The sequence below is a fragment of the Haliotis rubra genome, unplaced genomic scaffold, assembly GCF_003918875.1.
Source record: "Haliotis rubra isolate DU_JTF1 unplaced genomic scaffold, ASM391887v1 Scf8, whole genome shotgun sequence".
NCBI classification, from domain to species: domain Eukaryota; kingdom Metazoa; phylum Mollusca; class Gastropoda; order Lepetellida; family Haliotidae; genus Haliotis; species Haliotis rubra.
The window spans coordinates 2,023,498-2,041,544 of record NW_025767523.1 but is presented as its reverse complement, the minus strand read 5'-3'; the positions used below and the strand labels follow the sequence as shown (position 1 = coordinate 2,041,544).

The window sequence follows — 18,047 nt, the reverse complement described above, 5'->3', positions numbered from 1 at the left end:
ACTGAACCACATTATTTTGCCTACTGCCTTGCCCTCCCTGCCATGCTAAAGCCCTAAATGAAGCAAGTCTAGATTTCCCATGAAAATCTGGTCTCGGTGGGACTCATTTTCAATTTAAATGGGTTTATTTGTTACAATAAATTATATATATTCAGAGACTGGGCGTTAGTCTACCCACAGGTCTGACATAAAACATTTTGAAAGCTTTACTGTGGCCTTGAATGGTGTAACCCCGATCAAACATGTTTTTCAGCACGAGTCATATAACGCTCTTTAAATTCTTCACACCTCAAACGTTTGAAATATGGCGACCAAAGACTAGATCTACTGGAATATTGCTTCCTGGAGTGAGAAATATGCATTTCGTCTTTCAATCTTAGAAGTATTTTGATGTTTTTATGTTACTTTAAATCTTTATACATATATCTAAATATGAAACACAAGCAAACAAAACACTGGTCTCTTTGAATTCCAGCTTAGGTGGGTACAAAATTTGAATGGACTAGGAAATGATGTTAAAGTGATGATATGGTAAACTATGGACTTGGAGGAAAGGTGGAGTAGCCTAGTGGTTAAAACGTTCGCTCGTCACGCCAAGGGCCGGGGTTCGATTCCCAACAAGGGTACAATGTGTGAAGCCCATTTCTTGTAACCCCCGCCGTGATATTGCTGGAATACTGCTAAAGGCGGCGTAAGACTAAACTTACTCACTGTTCTAAGTCTTGTCTTAGAAGTGGTCCCAGAAAGCTATGCTTGTCGTAAGATGCATCAAGTCAAAACATTGATTACACAACAGTCTTGTTTCCTGCTGACTGGGTTTCGTCCTATTGCGCAACACAGTACAATAACCAGTCCAGAAGACCAATTCATTCAACTGGATACATAAATATTAATCAGTATTATGTGATACATCTGAGCACTTGTATACTGCAACACTACGCTCCTTCTGATCCTTACAAACACGTCGCGCAACGTGCTGTCGTACAACGTGCTCTGACAGACGGAAATCTGGAAATCGTGGAAATCTCAAAACGAGGCTCTGCCGCTAGAAAAGTTTGGCGGTCTGGTACGGACTTGATAATATAGCAATCACATTGTGCGTTACAAATCTACACTGAATAAGCGCAAAGAACACATAACAGGTGTAACCAGTGAGACAGATTAATGAATGTGAATCATTTTACGACCTCATCAAACAGGGTCAGTCTGTGACGTCTTAGTTAAGGTCATGCTGCCTACACCTCGCCATAAAATATAGAAATACGATGTTATTAAAGTTTAAAATCGAATTTAACTTATAAATACCATTTTCTTATGAAACAAGGAATTGGAATTCAGTGTAACCATAGTTGTTTGTGGTGTCTCTTTTCACTTTCACACGAGGAAATTCGGATCGGCTGAAAGTAGGTCATTGTCTGAATAGGTTAATGAGACTCATGTTTCGGTTTGCAAATTTGGTTGAATGGTAAGGTACTGTAACGCAGTTGAATGTATGTATCCCATTTGAGAGACTCGTGATGTACATCACCACATTGTCTATATATACCCAGTTGTTTACAGACCGCGTCATATAGTTGGAACATTGATAGACGTCGATAAACAATATTCAAAACAAAAATAAATAAATAAACCAAAATACATATCTGATAACTGAGACCGAAAAATCTCGAAAAATCGTTAAGGCTATATTTATATTGAACAGTTCTGCGTTGATAATACTATGGTTTCAATGTCAATTATCATATAGATCTCTTAAACCCAACAAACACACTGATATTCTAAACAAGGTGATAGCAACAGCTGAACCTTCATACTACATGATAATATAATTGTACATGGCTATAGCAGTAGAACAAGCCAACGCTATAGTATCAATCACTTATTCATACAATTGTACACAATGCTACAAGATAATGTTACCACCGACTCCCCGATCCGATACGGTGTCAAAAGCAGCGTTTAAACCTAGGTCACTCTTCAATAACATCAACAACACTGTGTTTATATCCATTATTAAACCATGCACGATATAATGTTAATGTACCGATCATGTTACCAAGTCTCACGCATTTTATAAATAAATTTCAAGCAGCTGACGGTCCGCAGCCCCTTCTCATAGGAAATGATCATGTATTTACATACAGGTCAACTGACCTGGCGGGAGATATAGGTTCGTTCACTGAGAGTAGTGGAGTCAGTGAGTATGATTATGCGCCGCTTTTAGCCCTATTCCAGCAATATCACGTTGGGGGACGCCAGAAATGGGCTTCACACATTTTACCCATGTGGGGAATCGAACCCGGGTCTTTGGTGTGACGAGCGAACGCTGTAACCACGTGCACTAGACTGCCCCCGAGAGAGTCGTGGAACGTAGATCTGAACAGTAGACTATACGCTCAGTCCCTGAATATATATATATATATATAATTTAAATTGTAACAAATATACCCATTTAAATTGAAAAGGGCCCCAGGGAGACCAGAGCATGGAAAATCTAGACTTGCTTCATTTAGAGCTTTAGCATTGCAGGGAAAGGTAGGCAGTAGGGAAAATAATATGATTCAGGAGCTGTGAGACAGAATACCCTGAACAACTCCAGGTGTAACTGAAAACAGCAACATCGTTTGAACAAAACGACAATGTATTCAGCTATGTGTCGTTTCAGTTGTTATAGAAACAGAAAGCTTTCCAACGCTTTGAATATGTATGACCTCTTTACAAAATACATAATAGTCAGTATTTTTAAATTCGTAGATACTGAATAATAAATAAATAAAACATTAGCAATATATACATGCACATGAATCCAACTGTTATGGAATGCAAGAGTGATTTAGACGATACATATATTAACAATTTTCCATTTTGAACAACGTTTGAAGTGTTTTTCTGGGGAGGTTTGATTATATTTTGAACAATAAAATACAACCCAGAGCACTTTGTTCTACTAAATAAACTGAAGCTCGTTAAAAAGGCAATTATGTAATATCGGACGATCCAACAGCACTGAATACATCACATTGTCATAAACTAACGGTCAAAAGAAACGTTACCATAGAGTAGATGCTTGATAGGCATTAACCTGATGAAGGGGCAAGAAGTAGCCCAGAAACGTCGTATTGTAAATAATAAAGAAGTTGTAAATCCATACCATACGTTGTTATGTTACCATAGTTTTAAATCAATCTAATTACAAAACAGCAACAGATTGATGCAAGAAGTAAAATGTATAGACACGATCAAATTCGTAACGCAATCAACATTTAAGATGACAGTCATACCGCAGTCGGTACTGACATGACACTTGCCCGAAATGAGCTGGGTTAGCAACGACAAGCTTTCAACGTCATGGGCACGTAACATTACTGCGTGTATAACAAGGCCCTCCAACAGCAGAGTCTCCTGCCCACAGTCGTCTGATGACGTCCCGTCTCGTACGTCGCCATTTTTCTTTGAGGGCCACGGCCTACATTTTCGAAGCTCCCTTAGCGCTAACATAGTCGTAAGTGCTATACATTAACATTAACTTACGATTAGGTTAAGATAGCTTCGAAAATCTAGGCCCTGGGCCCCATTTCACAAAGCGATCGTAGCGCTACGAGAGTCGTAAGGTTATGTTAAAGGATGGGAGTTACGATCATCTTAGCCCTACGATCGTTTTGAGGAAAGGGGCCCTGAATCATTTCTTGTCGGTTGGCTAGATGATATTGTCGCTGTCGTACACGACGATCCATGACTTCCTAGAGGAGTTCTATAGGGACATGACTGGGGATGTCCAGCCCACGGCAACAGGCTGACCGTTTTGGCCGCAAGGAAATCCTGTACACTTCGGGTTGTATGGGATCTGGCGTTGATAGGACAATTGGACGGAGAATCCATGTAACGGTGAGCTGTCAAATTGCCGTTAACGACAACTAGTGATGTTCTCCTGCCCACAAAGTCTTCACAATACCAGTCCGAAAACACGTCAATTTCTGCCGACAATATTTCGCTGTCTTTTGTAAGGTCTGCTATCTCTATTTCCTTGAGCCCTGAATTGCCTGGACACTGTCTGTCGACCAAATAGATGACCCAAGGCATTCATCGGTAATGTCAGGAATTGATTCCGGAGACGCAAAGAACCGGTCTTCTTTGGGCGCAGTTATACTGGGTTTGCCTGTTCTTGACCTACCGGATGTCTACACGGCCTCTCTGTAACGTTGCATCGGCTTAGTTCCAGGAACGCTGGAGCAACCAAAAGGTTTGGCAATATTGGCAATGGTGGATCCCATCTGTATACCCGTGGTCAGTCGTCTTTTGTGGCGCTTTTTTGTTTTTTGCTTATCAGTGCGAGTGTCTTGCATACCGTCCATATCACTTATATACCCTGATTGCACGTGTAGTGTTGGCTGTCCAAGGGGCAGGTGTTTTTCACTTTTTCGCATTTTCTTCATAAAAGTGCCTTTCCTTTCTGCATAAGCATTTATCATGTTTGAACTTGTATTCGCCATTTTGTTTTATAGTAGTAAAGTTTCTTTTGGACTTCAGTCTATCAACCTCAGATATGCATGTTTGGCCTCGCCCCAAAAGCACAACAACGCGCTGTTCAGAGTTGCATCCCTTAGCAGTGTAACGATCCGCAGGTTGTGGTCAAATCGAAGAATCACCCTCATTATGATGCTCATAGGCTCTAGGTGTCACCAAATGATAAACCAACCATGTCCTCATTTTGTGCATTCCACCTAAAGTGATACACTGAATGAATGAGTATAATTTTACGCCGCTTTCAGCAACATTCGCGAAGGAAATAGGCTTCACATATTGTACCCATTTGAGAACTCGTGAAGCGTTTTAAACCGATCCACGTGCTGATGCATCTGAAACGTTGTCATAAGACGCCTTAAACTCATTTCACTCATTCTCCTGTGATCAAATATGGTCATTTGACTGCGGGCTAAACCAATTTCAAGATCAGAAAAGGTCTCCTCTAATAGCTATGCATAAATAACTTAAAGGGTATGGTAGCACTCAGCCAGGATCAGTGTACAGAATGTGGACAGATACGATCGACTTTGGCGTATAATGCAAATCGCTTTGGCAATATCCAGTCATACAGATCAGAGGCGATCACACTAATATGACATGAATATTCACATGACACAAGCGCTCGTTGTAAGTGTTATTCTAAACATAACGGACCCGTGAAGATCTGGGTTAGAATTGATCTTCAGTAACCCATGCTTGTCGTAAGAGGCGACTAACGGGTGGTCAGGCTCGCTGGCTTGGTTGACACATGTCATCGGTTCCCAATTGCGTAGATCGATGCTCATGCTGTTGATCACTGGATTGTCTGGTCGAGACTCGATTATTTAGCTGGATAGCTGGAATATTGCTGAGTGCGGCTTAAAACTAAAATCACTCACTCACTCTAACCACAACGTAACAGTCAGGTGACATGTGGTATCGTATTTCAAATCATCAGCAGATATGAATATGAAGATGGATTTCGGAAAAAATATACAATTTCATGTGTATATGTTTGCTGATTTAAACGCATTTTTCAAAAGAGGTTGAAATAAAATATATTATGCTAGCTGCTATTATCGCAACACCGCATCCATTCATGTTGAATAAGAGTAATAACTATATATATACGCAGAGTCAAACGTCATTGGGATGTTTACATTGGTAAAGTTGTGAATGATATTCTGGATTTGAACCAGAGAAGGGTGTGTTAAAACGGAAGAAGGAACGCAACCAACAGTTGTTCAAATCGTACTAGATTTGCAAGAAGCTTGAATATTTGAGACAAAATGCCCAGCATAGTCTCAGGGGGCGGTGGGGTAGCCTAGTGGTTAAAGCGTTCGCTCCTCACGCCAAAGACAGGGTTCGATTCTCCACATGGTACAATGTGTGAAGCCCATTCCTGGTCCTGATTTCTCGAAACAAACTTAAGTTTTTACTCAAATTTCAAACTGAGTTTGACAATTTGAAACAACTGAAGTTTTAACTCAACTGCATTTTTAAAATAAAAAAGCCCAAACACCTTAAGTAATCTATCCACTAAACTCTAATTGCGTACTATGTTTGAGTTTAATATCGATTTTTGGTTCTTTCTGGGAAATGCATTCTCCTGCCTTTTCTCAAATTTGAGTAAAAACTCTAACTCTAAGTCAGAATTCAGACTTAAGTTTGTTTCGAGAAATCGGGGCCAGGTGTCCCCGCCGTGGTATTGCTGGAATATTGCTAAAAGCGGTGTAAAACTAAACTCACTCACTATTTAAAAGGCTAGACAACCACTTAGCTATCATGACTTAATGCTGAATATACAGAACTTCTCCTGAAACAATAAGACATGAGCTCTGCCAAAAAGCGATCTTAGACCTAAGGTTGTCATAAATCAATGATAAAGGATGGGGGATTACGGTCATCTAAAGTTAAGATCGTTAAGAACGGCCCTTCAACTTTCTAAAATCAAATTTCATCATTCACGCAAGCCAAAACCCTCATGCCACTTTGGACGATTTTATATTATCAACAGCCTTAATCACAATTTCAGATTCTTAGTTTTTTGGGTGTTCTTACATTTTCAAATGGACAACCGACAACTTTCATTAAAAAACGGATATTGATTACAAATCTGAGGCAATTCAATTAACCGATTTTGATTGATGGCAATGCCGATTTCAGCCATTGGTGGTCAGGCGGGTATAGTTCAACATGCATTCACACAGAATATCAGGACACAGAATATCAGGACACAGAATATCAGGACACAGAAGATCAGGACACAGAAGATCAGGACACAGAAGATTAGGTTACAAGCACATAATTTTATAGGATTTGTATATTCTCCAGAGATCTTCACACCATGGCTCGAGTTCACCATATTTAACAAGTTCCACTTTTCAGATTTAGCAATATGAATCCCATTAATGGTAAGGGTAGGAGGTCAACTGACAAAATTGAGGATTATTATAAAAATCGGACATAAAGATTGATATTGGAGCACATGATGCGTTTCCAGCTCTCTGCCACACGCAATATAGACCGTATCTGCCATGATTAAACCACAGCGCTGTAGCAACGATAAGAAGCCTACAGGCGAGTGGCAATATCATCTATCAGAAAAATAGCAAAAACTTCATGAAGCTATTAGGCAGCAATACCGCAATACAAATGGTTGTTTATGATTGTTATAAACCGTATATAATTACAAACTTTGCGAGCAGGGGCAGCACTTTACGAGAGGTTTTAGATCGTAATGGTCGAGGTATTAACTGTATATGTGGATGGAGAGTAAGCCCTGTGTGAGCTGGTTACAGAAGGTGGGATGGCGAGTTGTGGTGGTGGACATTTGCAGGGAGCCTGTCACTTTGATGGAGTGCGGGTAATGGGCCGTTCTCACTACAAAGTGGACGCGATGTGATAGAAGTGTTTGCTGTACAGTTTATGTGTCTGGCAATAGGCCTGGTGATCTAGTGTTGTCTTTATTATGGCCTTTTTAATAGAAAGTGGCAATGGTGTATTTTGAGACACCTTTTAAGCTATCGTGTTGGTGTTTAGCAATGAATTATACAGACATGGAATAAGTATTTCAAACCTTGCATTGCACGGGCGTATGGGCGTGTCAAACATAAAAATATAGCTGATGTTCCAAAGCACATATATCCTTAAAGCTATCCAATGGTCAACACCGCCTCCGTGGTGTAGTGGTTAGAGCGTCCGCCCGGAGAGCGGAAGGTCGCGGGTTCGATCCCCGACCGCGTCATACCAAACGACGTTAAAATATGGTACTTGTTGGTCCCTGCCTGGCGCTCGGCATTAATGGGTACATCAAGGACTGGTCGGCTCGGAGTCAGTATAATGTGTCTGAGTGGGGTATTCCTGCTTCACTGCAGAATGGTATCTCAGTGGGCTAGCACTATAAAACCAGCTTAAGTCTGGGCTAGTACAAGCAGCCGCACATACACATACACACGCATGCACGTCGTCATATGAGCGAAATATTCTCAAGCACGACGTTAAACCCAATTTCACCTCACCTCACATGGTCAACGTTAATTGCCACCCTTGTGACGACATGTGTAACTACAGGGTGAACAAGAGGGGGTCTTTTGGGGTGGGGTAAGTTGAATTTTTTAAAATATTTCAGGATCTGAAAGTGTAAAACATTTCTTTAATATGATTGCACTAAACAAAATGAAAATGTTAGCCTTGACATGGAGCAGTTGCAATTAGATTATGAGTGAGTGAGTGAGTACAATTTTGCGCCGCTATTAGCAATATTCCAGCAATATCACAGCGGGAACACCAGAAATGGGCTTCACACATTGTACCCATGTGGGGAATTGAACCCGGGTCTTCAGCGTGACGAGCGGACGCTTTAACCATTAGGCTACCCCATCCTCCCGCAATTAGATTATGGGTCCTGTTTTACGCCGCTTTTTGCAATATTCCAACAATATCGCAGAATATCACAGAATATAGGCATAACACAGTGGTCAGGCTTGCTGTGGTCAGACCATGCTTGTCGTAAGAGGCGACTAACTGGATCGGGTGGTCAGGCTCGTTGACGTGGTTGACACATGTCATCGGTTACCAATTGCGTAGATCGATGCTCATGCTCTGGATTGTCTGGTCCAGACTCGATTATTAACAGACCGCCGCCATATAGCTGGAATATTGCTGAGTGCTGCGTAAAACTCACTCACTCACTTGTACCCATATGGGGAATAGAACCCAGGCCTTCGGCGTAACGGGCGAACGCTTTAACCACTTGGCTACCCCGCCGCCAATAATATATTCTGATGATTATATAGTAGAGGTTTGTTCATCCTTGTATATTCATCAAGCCTTGTCGAAAAATATTTGTCTAACTGGGAAAATATATTTGATTTCTGAAGAACGGTCATCCGTTCTCATATAAAAGTACTGAGGAAACATCGGTTTTGAAGATCCCTTGATGGTGTGTGTTTTCATGCTGCAGTCAGCGAGGTTTTTAATGGCGGCATGTAAATAATGGCGTCTGGGCCAGAAAGCAAGCTGTTGACAGCATAATCGGTGTGGCATGCCGTTGAGGTATGAGTTAGTTAAAGTTGAGTTTAATGTTGCTTTGAGCTGTGTTTCAGTCATATCAACAGAATCGGCGACAATATCACAGCTTCCAACGTTGTACCCTCACCGGGAATCGAACCCATGTGATGTTTTTCACCACTGGTTATTAACCCAACGCCCCAATATCAAGTACATGAAACGGGGATGGGGATATGTTGAAAAACACAGAAACGTACTCAGGGAAAGTCTGGGTTCGAACTCAACGGGGCGCTGGAATAGCCTAGTGGTTCAGTTCCCCACATGGGTACAATGTGTGAAGCCAATTACTGGCGTCCACCTGCGATATTGCTGGATTAATGGTAAAAGCGGCGAAAAACCAAACACACTCACTGGTCATATCTTTCCGGCACTTCTAAGGCAGAGACCCGTGAAGATCAGGGTTAGAATTGATCTTCAGTAACCCATGCTTGTCGTAAGGGCCGACTAACGGGATCGGGTGGTCAGGCTCGCTGACGAGGTTGACAGATGTCATCGTATCCCAACTGCATAGATCGATGCTCATGCTGTTGATCCCTGGATTGTCTGTACCAGACTCGATTATTTACAGATCGCCGCCATACTGCTGGAATATGACTGAGTGTGGCGTTAAACGCCAACTATACTAAGACAGAGCGAATTGCGGCGCCTTATACGACTGTGAAACCCGTGCGACTTTGCAAGAGAAGTCTTATGACATTATATCAGTACTTTGACGTCTGACATTAGAAACTATTGATTTTTTGACAACTTTACTCTTCTGGACACGCAGTGAGTCCCCTGGTCAACATCACACCTCATTAAAGAGGCGTAAAGTATCACAGTGTGGCACACAACCAGTTGAACTGTTTGAAAGATAGAACAGCGGCCCGGTCAATATGGCATGTGCCTGCTCACCGACCTTTAGAGAGTGTGGATGGATGTTGTTTATCAGCATCATCGGTTATCCCATGTTTAATATCTCCATCCTATAACGATTAACACCCTAAACCGATATGTCATCATATCTTTCGAAAACGACATCGACATCTTCATCGCTCCAATTTCTAACAGAACGACTCGGTTGTACAGCCTTGTCGTCAAAGCGTTCTTTCGCCAAGCCGAAGTACGGGTTCGATTCCCAACGACTTCAGTAACTGAAACCGATTTCTGGTGTCCTCGTGGCATCTTGGGGATACGAAACGGTAGCTTGTAAATAACCGAGTCCCAAACTAGAGGATGAAGTCATGAGCAACAATCCACGCTATGTGGTCAAACGGTGACCCTGAACTCAGCAGTCACCTAGCTTGGCAATCCGATTGAATTTAGTCGACTTTTAAAAATGGTTCCCCGGGACCTATTATAACCATCTGGGTCCCCATTTGGGCCTCTCTTGGAGCCAGACCCGTGAAGATCCGGGTTAGAATTGGTCTCCAGCAACCCATGCTTGTCGTAAGTGGCGGCTAACGGGATCGGGTGGTCAGGCTCGCTGACTGGGTTGATCCCTGGATTGTCTGTTCCAGACTTGATCATTTACAGACCGCCGCCATATAGCTGGAATATTGCTGAGTGCTGTGTAAAACTAAACTCACTCACACACTCACCCACTCTCTCCATTTTCTACTGGCAGTCATTTATCGCAGGCGAGATTTTGAAAGAGTATAGACAATCGGTTTAAATCGAGGATGAAATATAATACACTAGCGTCTTTCATAAAGTTTATCTGTTTGTCAGTCACAGGTAATTCATATTAACTGATGTTTGATAGCGATTCACGTACATATGACATATAAATATTATTTTGTCAGGTGGTGACACACTTGGGTATGCTAGGCCAGGATTCACTATCAGGGCAAACCGGCAGTTATTTTTAAATCTGTAATTAGCAGGTTACCAGCAAGATGAAAGTAAATGTTATCAGTGATGATTAACGACTGTGTTAAACACAGGTTATCATGCCCAGCCTACAGGATAGTTGGACGACGTATTGTGACGTGTGCAGTCCAAAGAGATTGGGGGTAGTCTGTGGTTAGCCTCGAATAGCCAAATGAAATGAAGTGAGGTTATACTGTGTCGGGATCCAAACCAGGTCTTCGATATGGCGAGCGAACGCACTAGTAGTTCGGCTAGGAGTTGGCCCTTTGCAAAATATAACCATTGTGTAATTGGCTTAAACTCCAGTTTCACACTGACGTCCAAGAGTACGACTGATTAACACTGACGTTAGTACACTGACGTCCACGAGTACAAATTGTTTAACACTGACGTCCACGTACAAGTACAACCGTGTCACACTGACGTCCACGAGTACAACTGTTTCACACTGACGTCTACGAGTACAACTGATTCACACTGACGTCTACGAGTACAACTGATTCACACTGACGTCCACGAGTACAACTGTTTCACACTGACGTCTACGAGTACAACTGATGCACACTGACGTCCACGAGTACAACACACTGTACCACGTGTACAACTGTTTCACACTGACGTCCACGAGTACAACTGACTGACGTCCACGAGTACAACTGTTTCACACTGACGTCCACGAGTACAACTGTTTCACACTGACGTCCACGAGTACAACACTGACGTCCACGAGTACAACTGTGTGACACTGACGTTCACGAGTACAACTGTTTCACACTGACGTCCACGAGTACAACTGATTTCACACTGACGTCCACGAGTACAACTGATGGACACTGACGTCCACGAGTACAACTGTTTCACACTGACGTCTACGAGTACAACTGATGCACACTGACGTCTACGAGTACAACTGATTCACACTGACGTCCACTGATTACACACTGATGCACGAGTACAACTGTTTCACACTGACGTCCACGAGTACAACTGTTTCACACTGACGTCCACGAGTACAACTGATGCACACTGACGTCCACGAGTACAACTGATGCACACTGACGTCCACGAGTACAACTGTTTCACACTGACGTCCACGAGTACAACTGTTTCACACTGACGTCTACGAGTACAACTGATGGACACTGCGAAAACAACGTACACTGCACACTGACATCTTTGAATTCAACTGGTACACTTATTTCCTCGGCTACAACCGATTCGTACTGATTTCCTCGAGTACAAGTGATTCATACTGATTTCTTAGGATGCAAGTGATTCATACTGATTTCCTCAAGTACAACAGATGCATACTGATTTCTTCGGATGCAACTGGTACATACTGACATCATCGTTTACAAGTGATTCACACTGACATCCTCGAGTACAACAGATGCATACTGATTTCTTCGGATGCAACTGGTACATACTGACATCATCGCTTGCAAGTGATGCACACTGATATCCTCGAGTACAACAGATGCACATTGGCGTTTAAGAATACAACTGGTATAAACTGACGTGATTGGTACAACTTCTACAGCGAGGCACCCTCATCTGATGCACTATCCATGCCACACATGTACAGTATCTGTTCCAATGTCGGTAGTCACCCTATACACCATCAATCAGAGTGTGCAGAGAATATCACACGATCTGCCTTCACCTTCACCCGACCCTTGGCTAGCCGTAAACACGGTATAAATAAACGTCATTAATCGTGAACGAAAACGCTGACATCTACAATGTTGATACATGTATATGGACATTTGATGAATCAGGTATCCCAAACAGTGCCACTTAGAAGTGTATACTGCTGACTTAGGATTGCCAAAGGGTAAGCAAAAACACGGGGTTTGAATGGGACCCTGTGTGTTGTGCCCAGTGCTGGCTACACTCCATACTGAGACGCTTCAATCAGTTGGCAAGGGCGCTGTTGTCATTATTCTACAGTGAGGTGAGGTGAGGTGAGGTGAGGTGAAATTGGGTTTAACGTCGTGCTTGAGAATATTTCGCTCATATGACGACGTGCATGCGTGTGTATGTGTATGTGCGGCTGCTTGTACTAGCCCAGACTGAAGCTGGTTTTATAGTGCTAGCCCACTGAGATACCATTCTGCAGTGAAGCAGGAATACCCCATTCAGACACATTATACTGACTCCGAGCCGACCAGTCCTTGTTGTACCCATTAATGCCGAGCGCCAGGCAGGGACCAACAAGTACCATATTTTAACGTCTTTTGGTATGACGCGGATCGAACTCGCGACCTTCCGCTCTCCGGGCGGACGCTCTAACCACTACACCACGGATGCGGTTTAATCTACAGTACTGACATGGGTAATCATTAACAGCACCAATCATTAACGCTGTGTTCCGGAATCTACGGTACCAGCATCAGTCTTCAATACATGTTCCAAGAATCTATAATGCTAACACACATAGTCATTAATGTTTGTTTGTTTGTTTTGTAACGTCGCACTCTGCAATATTCCAACTATATAACGGTGGTCTGTAAACAATCGAGTCTGGACCAGACAATCCAGTGATCATAAGCATTCATCTATGCAATTGGGACACGATGACATGTGTCAACCACGTCAGCGAGGACCACCCGATCCCGTTAGTCACCTCTTATGGTAAGCATGGCGGCTAAAGACCACTTGTAACCGGGTCTTCACGGGTAGTCATTAATGCAATCGTCAAGAATCTAAAGTATAGACAAGGCGAATCATTAACAGCACTATTCATTAAAGATGACATCGTGAACATACTGAAGAGTAGTTGTCATTAACACGGTCTCCAAGGATCTATCATACAAATACAATGGCTTTCAATGCAGTCTTCAATAATTTACGTCACTAAGGTTTCTAATCATCAATGCATCAAGAATCTAGGGTACAAACCACATCAGTCATTAAGGAATTCTTCAGGAATCTACAGTACTAAGACCACAATTCATTATCCATTCTTCTCTGAAGTACTACTTAAGATAACAAACGCATTCTTCAAGAATCTGCAGCTAAGTAGCCCATTCTTCAAGAATCTGCAGCTAACCAAACCATTCTTCAAGAATCTGCTGCGTTACCAACTTTTTCTTCAAGCATCTTCAGTACTTCTAACTAAACCCACAACGCATTCTGCTAAAGAATCTGCAGAACTACTGACAACACTAATCAACACCTTCATCAAGAATCTGCAGTACTACTGACAACACTATCTAACCCAGTCTTGGAGAATCTGCAGGTCTGCTAGGAGAACTAACCAACCCATTCTTCAAGAATTTACAGCGCTAATATACGTTATCAATCAAGCCAACAATCTTCAAGATCTACGGTACTGATTCCTCTCTCAGGCTGGAACCTTTCCACGGGCCATCAGCAATCAAGATCACAAGGAGGGGGAGTGCATGACGTTGGTACCTGGAGAGGTTGACATTGCCATCTACTGTTCTCCTTTAATTAATGACCCGACCATTGAGGACCTTAATTGAACACGTATTTACTTCAGACCGGAATGAATTCCACTATCGACCAACTCACATCGGGGAAGCTATAAAAGTACCTTCCCTGTATATATGAGATCGTTGAGTCACATGAAGACGTATTGCTGAATGACATAACCATTAGAACTAGCCGCTGGTATACACAGCCATGTGATGCATTTCATGTGATGTATCTCGTCAAGTAGTGGTAAGGATTCGAGACTGTTTTTAGAGCTAATTTCAAATATTCAAAAAGGAAGGTGTCAAATATTCAAAAAGGAAGGTGTCGTTCCGGGACCTTCGGGAATATATCGGAAATGCGTTTTGAATTTCTGGGAATATCGGAAATATGTTGTGAATACGATTTATAATCCACAGTTTAGGAAATATATCGGAAATGCTTTCTCTGTCGTGCGAAATAAGCAGTGCCGACATTATATTATGGGACTGCCCGGGTTATTGCATCTATTAAGCCACATCGGTTAGATGAATTCGTGTTAAATAGTGTACCATTTAAAGCTGTTTATGTTAATGAAATATTTCGAGCTGTTTCGACTTTAGGTGGCGTTTTGAGATATTGAATTGAGACTGTGGTGGATGGGGGTGAGGGGGTAGTTCCTTTCAGAAAGTTGCCCCATCACCCTAAACTACCACCCAGTCCTTATCCAACCCTAACTAACACATAGTCAATCGCATAGTCATTGTAAAGGTTCGAGTTTTATTGTGTATATAATACCCGCAATGTTTACATTAGCGTCGTATATGCAACAAATTCATGTTCATTTCATCTTCAGTCCCCAAACAGGTGTTTTCCAAGTAGTTTACTAAATGGTTACAAGACTCACCTTGATGTCAGTTTGTAAATATATATACATATGATACATATATGCATATGAGATATGCATTGGGTCAGTTTAGGTGAATAGAAATGCTATTTTATGTAACGTGTAAGATTGGCTATGTGGAGGACGAGTTTCGTTTTGTTCCGGTCTGTCAATCACATAGGGATCCAAGGCTACAACATATACCTTGTAATTAGTATACATTTCCAACCAAGTCTAAGTTCAATATCTTAATGTCGGCTTCTAACTGTGAATTATTAAGAAACATATCTTTGTACATCTATAAAGCTATGATGCTAAAAAAAGTATCTCTACTAAGTATTGATTGTTAAATCAACTTAAACATACATATATCAAATCATCTCTATATATGCATTGCTAACACGTTTAGACAATTGATTATTGCATGTAGTCATGGGCCGATGGCCTACACTATCTTCGTAATAAAGAATTGAATTTGTAAATGTAAAACATACCATTTATGCCAAATAGTTCATCAGAGCCTATCAAAGTTTCATAAACTTCTGCTATTTTAATACGTTAGCTTTTTCGGGTCATTTATATCTTGAAAATTCAAGTTAGTATAACGTAATTTTAACTACAATTATTTATCTTGTAATTTCAAAGAATGAAACTAAAACTGGAAATGGCCCTAAAAGTATTTCGTATTTGAGTTTAATATCTCAAACAATTAAGATTCTTTCCCTAACGTACTAAGGTGAACTAAACGGCAAACGTGATAAAACACGCAGTTGCATTTACGAATATTTCAACTGCATGGTTTTGAACATGGAAAGTTTAAATGAGTACGAGAAAATAATTGAGCTAGTCAACAGTGTAAAGGTATAAACGATCAAATAATTTCACGGTCTGAGTAAGACTCGCAATGATCACACAGATGATTGTATTTGACTCATTGACTGCCATAAAGTAGGATCTGTACACGTCAATACTCAATTGATATCAGGGACGTGTCGAACTATTGTGGAATCGCGATTGATAATGGCCTGATGGCAGAATGTTTAAACATCAACAGGTATCATATATATATTACTCTAGATTATTGACTGATTAGAATAACGCGATCAATGAAAAAAGGACACAGAAGACTTTGTTTGAAGGGTAGTGGAGGCCACATTATGGATTTCAACATTTAATGTAAGGAGGATTGTGTGTTTGTGTGTGTGCGTGCGTGCGTGCGTGCGTGCGTGCGTGGTTGCAAATTCTGCAAGTGGTATACAGGGGTTGGGGTGCGAAAGACCTTTAGGGAGGGGAAAGGGGGGGAGAGTGATGGGTATTTACAATGGTAACATTTACTGTGTTTGTACGTATGGTGGGGGGAGTGTGTGGCGGGGTGACAGTGTTACCCACCTTTATTTTATGTGTCTCTGGGTGTGGAGTATCTCAATATACACGAGTTAACCGTTCCCAAAGATGTTTATTTTTGTCATTATGGTCATCACCGTATTTAAAAGGGGAAGGTGGATACTTCCAATCCCATAATACACACACCACCCCTTGCATCCTCACCCCACCCCCATCTAACCTCAACCTCTTCAGGATTCCTCATAACTATGAACTAACAGGCATTGAAATCAACAACTTCTGAAACAAGGAACTGACGGCCATTTAAAGTCGGTACATTAATGACCCCAGTAAATCTACATTGTGTGACGATATACCTACTTAACGTACAAACACCACGCCATCTACACTATAAAATGCGTAGAATAAATTATGTCATATCAACTTTGACATACATTTCCTTGAGGCTCTAAAACTATAGATTCGTTTTAAAGTCCGTGGGTAAATTTAGCTCATTTCAAATAGCTCCTAGATTGGATTAATCAATGGTATGCAAAACAACAGCCATCCTTGAAATGAGAATGTGGACGTACCATAAACATGTACGTCAATACGTTTTCACTTGACTCATATGTTTTGAGTTAACATCCCAACGCTATCCCATTGTACGATTCAGCTGCAATGCAAGCTGTGAGACACGTGGTTGTAAAGCTCTCCGATCAGCTGTTCGTTGAAATATACATCACCCTATTAACGGTATTCTCCGTTTGCTTGCCTTAACTTTGCCATAACATGTATAGACAGGGAAGTCAAGGAAGCTGATATTGCGAAAGCTACATGGTCTAGTTAATTTGGCGACCCAAGATCACATTACACTAGTGCAAGAGGCGGAGAGTCCTCGCCGATTAACTTTGTTGACATTGCGAGATAGATGTATATATGTGTCAATGTACTTTGAATTGAGTCATGGTGACAGTGAGCGAAATAAATACAAAAACTTACAGTTGGTCCTATCTTGAAATGTATCCAATGAACGAATATCCTCCTCCAGAGCAGTACAGAACAACACTAGTCACTGAGAATAGGGTGTTGACATCACGATATTCAAACACACATAGTCAGGACGACTCCACAAAAGCTTGACACAAAGGATGTAACCGACAGCGTTACTGCGAGTTCTGTGTGTGTGCTTGTGAGTAGTCGGGGGTAGAGAGGAATCCGCTAGCCAGGGTGATGGCTGGAGTTTCAAGTGGACCCTATACCAGGAAACGGCTGGGCGCTGTGATACCGATTGCTGCCTGTCGGGGAGAAACTCGCAGTCTCAATCTCAGTTTAACACTCAGGGTGGACCGGCGGAGTGTGTTGTAGGGGGCGTGTGGGAGCGGGTAGACTGGGAGGGGGGTACTGACGGGATATGGTTGTTAACAGACGAGGTATTTAATACACCACTGCGAGATTTAATAGGTGAAGAGTTGGGAAGAGAACCATGTTGTAA

At 41.8% G+C, this 18,047-nt stretch overlaps 1 protein-coding gene across 1 annotated transcript in view; it reads right to left on the bottom strand.

The window, feature by feature from the left end:
- LOC124261469 (guanylate cyclase 32E-like) overlaps positions 1 to 17,916 on the bottom strand; it is a 148,562-nt gene extending 130,646 nt beyond the window's left edge. The window contains exon 1 of the mRNA XM_046695786.1: positions 17,555 to 17,916. The gene's annotated coding sequence lies outside the window, so the exon portion shown is untranslated. The remainder of the gene's footprint in view (positions 1 to 17,554) is intronic.
- Between the last annotated feature and the right edge of the window lie 131 nt (positions 17,917 to 18,047).